At 33.2% G+C, this 7,500-nt stretch overlaps 3 non-coding genes across 3 annotated transcripts; 1 reads left to right on the top strand and 2 right to left on the bottom strand.

Moving 5' to 3' along the window:
• Positions 1–2,937: 2,937 nt before the first annotated feature.
• On the bottom strand, positions 2,938–3,010 carry TRNAF-GAA (transfer RNA phenylalanine (anticodon GAA)). The gene has a single exon. It is a non-coding gene; the product is annotated as a tRNA-Phe (tRNA).
• Positions 3,011–4,613: 1,603 nt separating this feature from the next.
• On the top strand, positions 4,614–4,686 carry TRNAT-UGU (transfer RNA threonine (anticodon UGU)). Its single transcript has one exon. It is a non-coding gene; the product is annotated as a tRNA-Thr (tRNA).
• Positions 4,687–5,946: 1,260 nt separating this feature from the next.
• TRNAS-GGA (transfer RNA serine (anticodon GGA)) lies at positions 5,947–6,033 on the bottom strand. Its single transcript has one exon. It is a non-coding gene; the product is annotated as a tRNA-Ser (tRNA).
• Positions 6,034–7,500: the final 1,467 nt, after the last annotated feature.

The raw sequence follows: 7,500 nt of genomic DNA, 5'->3' as shown, positions 1-7,500 counted from the left end.
AATGTCTTATCTTTGTAGATGAATTACATATGAAAATTTTCCTATTTTCCCATACAAAATCAAGAAATTAGTAATACTTCTTTTCTTTGGGATACCTACCCAATTCTAGTAAATTTTTGGAGTCAAAATCATGACATGAAACCGGTTAAAAACTCCACCATAACCCAATGCAAATCGAATGCACTAGTAAATCACATGGATCTAGGAACGACTTACTGTATTTTATTTGTGGACAAGCTAGAGTTTGAGAAACGAAGATCTTTGGTAACTTTCATTGTAAACATTCTCAAATAGGCTTTTCTGTTGGTATACCTTATCTAGTAAAGCACAAAACTAAAGTAGTCGTCTTCTCTTTCCTTCTTCAATCACTAAAAGTTCCTAAATGGAAATTCCGACTATATGTATCCTCTCTATATAAATATATAATATTTAATATATATTTATTATGGATATAATAGATATTATATAAATAGGATTATAGTGGATGAATCTTCAAACGAGACATGTACCGATCGACTAATCCGGTATATTTTCCACATTGATAGGAGTACGTTTATGTTTCTGCTTTACGAATATGATATTTTCTGGGTATTTCTAATAATATCAAGTCTTATTCCTATTTTGGCATTTCTAATTTCTGGAGTTTTAGCCCCTCTTAGCAAAGAGCCAGAGAAACTTTCGAGTTATGAATCGGGAATAGAACCAATGGGCGATGCTTGGGTACAATTTAGAATCCGTTATTATATGTTTGCTCTAGTTTTTGTTGTTTTTGATGTTGAAACAGTTTTTCTTTATCCGTGGGCAATGAGTTTTGATGTATTAGGGGTATCCGTCTTTATAGAAGCTTTAATTTTCGTGCTTATCCTAATTGTCGGTTTAGTTTATGCATGGCGAAAAGGAGCATTGGAATGGTCTTAGTTTTTGAATATTCAGACAATTAAAAAAAACATTGAGACAGTTATGAATTCCATCGAGTTTCCCTTACTTGATCGAACAACCCAAACTTCAGTTATTTCAACTACATCAAATGATCTTTCAAATTGGTCAAGACTCTCCAGTTTATGGCCGCTTCTCTATGGTACCAGTTGTTGCTTCATTGAATTCGCTTCATTAATAGGTTCACGATTCGACTTTGATCGTTATGGACTGGTACCAAGATCTAGTCCTAGACAGGCAGACTTAATTTTAACAGCGGGTACGGTAACAATGAAAATGGCTCCTTCTTTAGTAAGATTATATGAGCAAATGCCTGAACCAAAATATGTTATTGCTATGGGAGCATGTACAATTACAGGAGGGATGTTCAGTACCGATTCTTATAGTACTGTTCGGGGAGTCGATAAGTTAATTCCTGTCGATGTGTATTTGCCGGGTTGTCCGCCTAAACCCGAGGCTGTTATAGATGCTATAACAAAACTTCGTAAGAAAATATCTCGAGAAATCTATGAAGATCGAATTAAGTCTCAAGAGGAAAATCGGTGTTTTACTACCAATCACAAATTTCATGTTGGCCCAAGTACTAATACTGGAAATTACGATCAAGGATTACTCTATCAACCATCATCTACTTCAGAGATCATCCCTCCTGAAACTTTTTTCAAATACAAAAGTGCAGTCTCTTCCTACGAATTAGTAAATTAGGCCGTATACTTTTTTTGTACAGAATAACAAAGCAAAGAACGAGTGAATCTTCATCAATTTTTCATTGTAAATGGGAAATACTTATACAAATAAAAATAAAAAAATGGGGGGGGGAGAAGATGCAGGGTAATTTGTCTTCTTGGCTAGTCAAACATGGACTGGTTCATAGATCTTTGGGTTTCGATTACCAAGGAATAGAGACTTTACAAATAAAGCCCGAGGAATGGCATTCCATTGCAGTCATTTTATATGTATATGGTTACAATTATCTACGTTCCCAATGTGCTTATGATGTAGCACCAGGCGGACTGTTAGCTAGTGTGTATCATCTTACGAGAATCGAGTATGGTATAGATCAACCGGAAGAGGTATGCATAAAAGTATTTGCCGCAAGGATAAATCCTAAAATTCCGTCTGTTTTCTGGGTTTGGAAAAGTGCGGATTTTCCAGAAAGGGAATCTTATGATATGTTGGGAATTTCTTATGATAATCATCCACGTCTAAAGCGTATCTTAATGCCTGAAAGTTGGGTAGGATGGCCCTTACGTAAGGATTATATTGCCCCCAATTTTTATGAAATACAAGATGCTCATTAAATAATACGAAACTAATCTTCACTTCGACAACTCAAGATATTCAAATACATTTTTACGTTCTCTTATAGATATAGCATAGTAATTGAAGTCTCATTCATCTTATTATTATTGATTAAAAAAAATACAATTAGAGATTTGGTGAGATTATCCAATTTGTAAGATACTTATTTTGGATGAGCCACAAGCTAATAGGATGAACTAAATGAGTTCTGCATTATGAACTATGTATCACGCATATGACTTATAGATGTGCTTTAAAAAGTCACATAGGGTGAAATGAAGAAATATAATATGAAAAGAGAATCGGATTCTATTTGTACTGTATCTGAGATGAATCTTGGCCATTCCCGCCTTTCAACTCCCCTAGACTAGACTTTTGGGTCTTATAAGGAACTAATTGAAACTTTCAAATATGTATAAAATAGGAATTGAACGCCAGGAGACAGAGTATGAACAAATAAAAAAGAAGAGGAAACAAAAGAAAATTCTTTTCTTTTACATATCTATATACATCCTTTACATATTTCTATAAATATCCTCTTTATCTTTACTTGTCTATTTTCGACATCTATAAATAGAGTAAAAAATATATATAGTTTAGTTAAAGGGTAGATTTCCAGACATCATCATGTATCAGTATTTTTCATGATCTATATTATTAATGAATCCGTAGAATAGATACTCATACAAATTCATGATGTGCCAAGAACCAGATTTGAACTGGTGACACGAGGATTTTCAGTCCTCTGCTCTACCAACTGAGCTATCCCGGCCATTTCCGACACATTATCCTTATTTTAATAGATGACTTTGGTCTATGTCAATTGTAAATAAGAAAAAAGGTATTCCAAAGTCTTCTTTTTGAAGATATACGAAATTTCAGGGCTTGGATAAGCCTTTCGAAGTTTCAGTACAGTAGACAGTTAATCATTCAAATTTCACAGATTACTTGCGCAAGGATGTTCGTTTGTACGTCTATCATATAGAATATATACCACAAGCCTTGTGATAAGAAATCAAATTTCCGCTCAAATACGCTTGTGAAAGAGTCGAATGAATGAGAAACATAACAAAGTCTGAATTGCTAATGAACGGATAAATAATTAAAGAGGCCAACGGGCCTTTTTAGGGTTTTGGGGATAGAGGGACTTGAACCCTCACGATTTTAAAAGTCGACGGATTTTCCTCTTACTATAAATTTCATTTTTGTCGTTATTGACATGTAGAATGGGACTCTATCTTTATTCTATTCGATCTGATTAATCAATTCTTCAAAAGATCTATCAGACTATGATGGAGTAAATGATTTGATCAATGAATATTCGATTATTTTTTCAACTTGTAGATCTTGGAATCGATTCATAACAATTCGTTCATTTTTATATATAATTTTATATATATATATAAATATAAATATAAAAAATTATAGAAATATAAAAAATAGAGATTCGAGTTGTCATTAATCAATATAGTATTTCAGTACGTAATACGTTTATCTTTCATCGTTTCTGGAGTTTCGATGGAAGGATTCATTCCTTTACTAACGCAACGTCGTCAACTCCATTTGTTAGAACAGCTTCCATTGAGTCTCTGCACCTACCCTTTTTTTTCGGAAAAAAGGATTTGGCTCAGGATTGCCCATTTTTAATTCCAGGGTTTCTCTGAATTTGAAAGTTATCACTTAGTAGGTTTCCATACCAAGGCTCAATCTAATTAAGTCCGTAGCGTCTACCGATTTCGCCATATCCCCCTCTTTTAAGATTAGTATCGCATTATGATGTCCTTCCCCGTTTTCTTTCATTTGTATTATACTGGAACCACTCAAGTCATTAGAATACCGATTCCTCTATTGAAAAGTGTTTCCTCCTATTGGATTTCTTGTCTATCTTCTTTCATCTCTCTCTTCTCTATCGGAGACCCATATTTGTTCCGATCCAAAATGATTCTATCATTTCTGTATCTGCAATTCAATATATATCAATATAGATAGATATATGAACATATATATTTGCCCCTCTTTCTATTATTTTTTTAGTAAAAAATTTAATACTTAAACGGTCGATTCCCTTGTTCGTCTTATCTTCCACCTTTCAGAATGAAAACATAGAAACGCTTCATTATCATCTCAATTGCATTAAATGCAATTAAGATTAACACATTAATTATTGATACACATCCATTTGATAAATAGATCAAAATTTTCTATCGCTATATTCTATTAATCGTTATATTAATTATTATGTTCTATAATAGAACAATTCCAATATTGAATATTTATTTGAAATGAAATTAGATTCTATATTCATATTAATTAGGAATAGCTAAGATCCCAGTAATTTAGTAAATTACTATGCATGTAACATTTCTGTTATGTGAGCCCGCTTAGCTCAGAGGTTAGAGCATCGCATTTGTAATGCGATGGTCATCGGTTCGATTCCGATAGCCGGCTTTTCTCTATTGATTTTATTTTTGACATAATTGATAAATCAAATAAATAAAGAAACGACTTCTTACCCTTTTTCAAAGGTCACCGATCTATGATGTCGTAGGAACTTACTTACCTTTATGACTAAAGGAGGGGTTCTATTTCTGTAGAACAAATCAAGAAAGGAACTCTTACTTTTTTATATCATTTACATATACAATAGGATCCGGATATTGATCCAAGTTATCTAATTATTCTTTGTTTTGTAGTACAATACTTTACTGGATTTCACTTCATTTATAATATTTATCATTTAGTTTTCATTTAAGTTTATGAAATTTAAATAAAATAAAATGTTTATGAAATTTAAATAAAATAAAATAAGGAGTCTTTATGTCGCGTTACAGAGGGCCTCGTTTCAAAAAAATACGCCGTCTGGGGGCTTTACCGGGACTAACTAGTAAAAGGCCCAAAACCGGAAACGATCTTAAAAACCAATCGCGTTCCGGTAAAAAATCTCAATATCGTATTCGTTTAGAAGAAAAACAAAAATTGCGTTTTCATTATGGTCTTACAGAACGACAATTACTTAAATACGTTCGTATCGCCGGAAAAGCCAAAGGATCAACGGGTCAAGTTTTACTACAATTACTTGAAATGCGTTTGGATAACATCCTTTTTCGATTGGGTATGGCTTCGACTATTCCTCAAGCCCGACAATTAGTTAATCATAGACATATTTTAGTTAATGGTTCTATAGTGGATATACCAAGTTATCGGTGCAAACCCCGAGATATTATTACAGCAAAAGATGAAAAAAAATCGAGAACACTGATTCAAAATTATCTTGATTCATCCCCCCCTCAGGAATTGCCAAAACATTTGACTCTTCAGCCATTGCAATATAAAGGATTAGTCAATCAAATAATAGATAGTAAATGGGTCAGTTTAAAAATAAATGAATTGCTCGTTGTAGAATATTATTCTCGTCAGACTTAAACCTAACTAAAAAACAAGGGTTCGGACAATTTCGTCCTCCCCTTCGCCGAAGTCTAAGTAAAGAGACCGAAGGAAAGTAAGGTTTTGATCCGGAAATTTTTCTATCATTCATCTATCATTGATCGGTAGGGGGATTTTCATCTCTTGTGCATTCTTTCCAGTCTTTTCGTTTCCGTACCACAAAAATTCGAAATAAAGAATCCATAAAGGTCTAACCGTTGGAATAATAGTATCGATTGTTATTTGATTTGATACATTGTGGTCAGTAACATTGTTGAATTAGTACGGAAAGAGAGGGATTCGAACCCTCGGTAAACAAAAGCCTACATAGCAGTTCCAATGCTACGCCTTCAACCACTCGGCCATCTCTCCTACAGAATGATTATGGCCCAGAAACCGAGTTAATAGTGAGTCATTAATATTCAATTTTTTTTTTGATAGGCACGTCCAACCAATTCTAACTATACAAATAATTTTTTTTTAACTATGTTTAATGGATACTTTTAGCTCATGATTCTATTTAGTTTTTTAAACTATGATTCCTTTTTTCTAAAAATTCGACTTTTACAGTTTTCGATTTTTCACCAACAACTGTTTATCCCATACATATATCTAGTCACAAGTTATGAATCATAGAATGATTATTCGATTCTTTTTGCTCTTTTTTGTATCATAATTCAATCAAAAAACTTCTAGAATTACCCCAGTCAGATAAATAAAATTCTTTTTTTCTTCAACTTCGCTGAAATCAGAATAGTTCTCTTCATTCTGATCCTACTACATTTGGATGAAATTTAACCGGATTGAAATATTTCTTCTCTTTTATTGATTCCTGTGAAATCAAAAAGAAACAATTTTAATATCGAGTGGGATTTTTTAATGAATCCGTTTTTATGTTATTTCGTACTATGCAATTCCTTTGTTTGTGGGATCATTTTCTCACGAGAGGTAATTAAAAGAAATTATAGAATGGGGTTGTTACCGATGCCTAGATCTGGTGGGATAAATGGAAATTTTATCGATAAGACCTTTTCAATTGTAGCCAATATCTTATTACGAATAATTCCGACAACTTCCGGGGAAAAAGAGGCATTCACCTATTACAGAGATGGTGCGATTTGATTTTTTTTTTTTTCAATTTTCTTTACCGCTCTCCGTCTTAGTAGAAAGACACAGTATTCGGGATAGAAAGAAAACAATAATTGAAATAAATCTACGCTTCTTGGAGGTGCAATTTGAAAATCAAAAAATTCCTTCTGTCGTGTATCCCCGATTAATGTAACCTTAGATGCTAGAATTGTCGATTCTAGTATTAAGCGAAAGGTGTAACCTATGGATTAAGTCAACCCTACTCCACTAGTAAAAATATTCACTAGTAAAAATAGGTAGCAGAGGGGAAGAAGCACTACACCTAGGAATCAACAACACGAAAACTTTGTTATAAATTATACCTTTTCCTTATCGGGATCGGAACTTAGAAAAATGGTTGGGACAACAAACATCCATCTCGTTTGTATTTTGGATACCTGTATAACCATCGAAGACTGTTGAAGTGACTAATTCCTGGAAATTTAGAGGCGTTGAGGACAAAGAAATTGTTAGAGTTACCATTTTTATTTTTATCTAGTAAACCATGCTTGATGTTAAGAAAAGATCTTTTACAGGAAGGTTGGCTAGAGATTTTTTGTAAAAACGCTAGTCCCATGAGTTCATAATGAGAGTATTTCAATGTTTTTTGATTTCATGTATTATTCTCATCTCATTATGCGCATCAGATAAAGGGGGAGCCGTATGAGATGAAAATCTCACGTACGGTTCTGGAACGGAGATTCTTTCAAT

This window comes from Cucumis melo, unplaced genomic scaffold (assembly GCF_025177605.1).
Source record: "Cucumis melo cultivar AY unplaced genomic scaffold, USDA_Cmelo_AY_1.0 utg001047l, whole genome shotgun sequence".
In the NCBI taxonomy this organism is placed as follows: domain Eukaryota; kingdom Viridiplantae; phylum Streptophyta; class Magnoliopsida; order Cucurbitales; family Cucurbitaceae; genus Cucumis; species Cucumis melo.
This window is presented reverse-complemented; position numbering and strand designations above follow the sequence as displayed.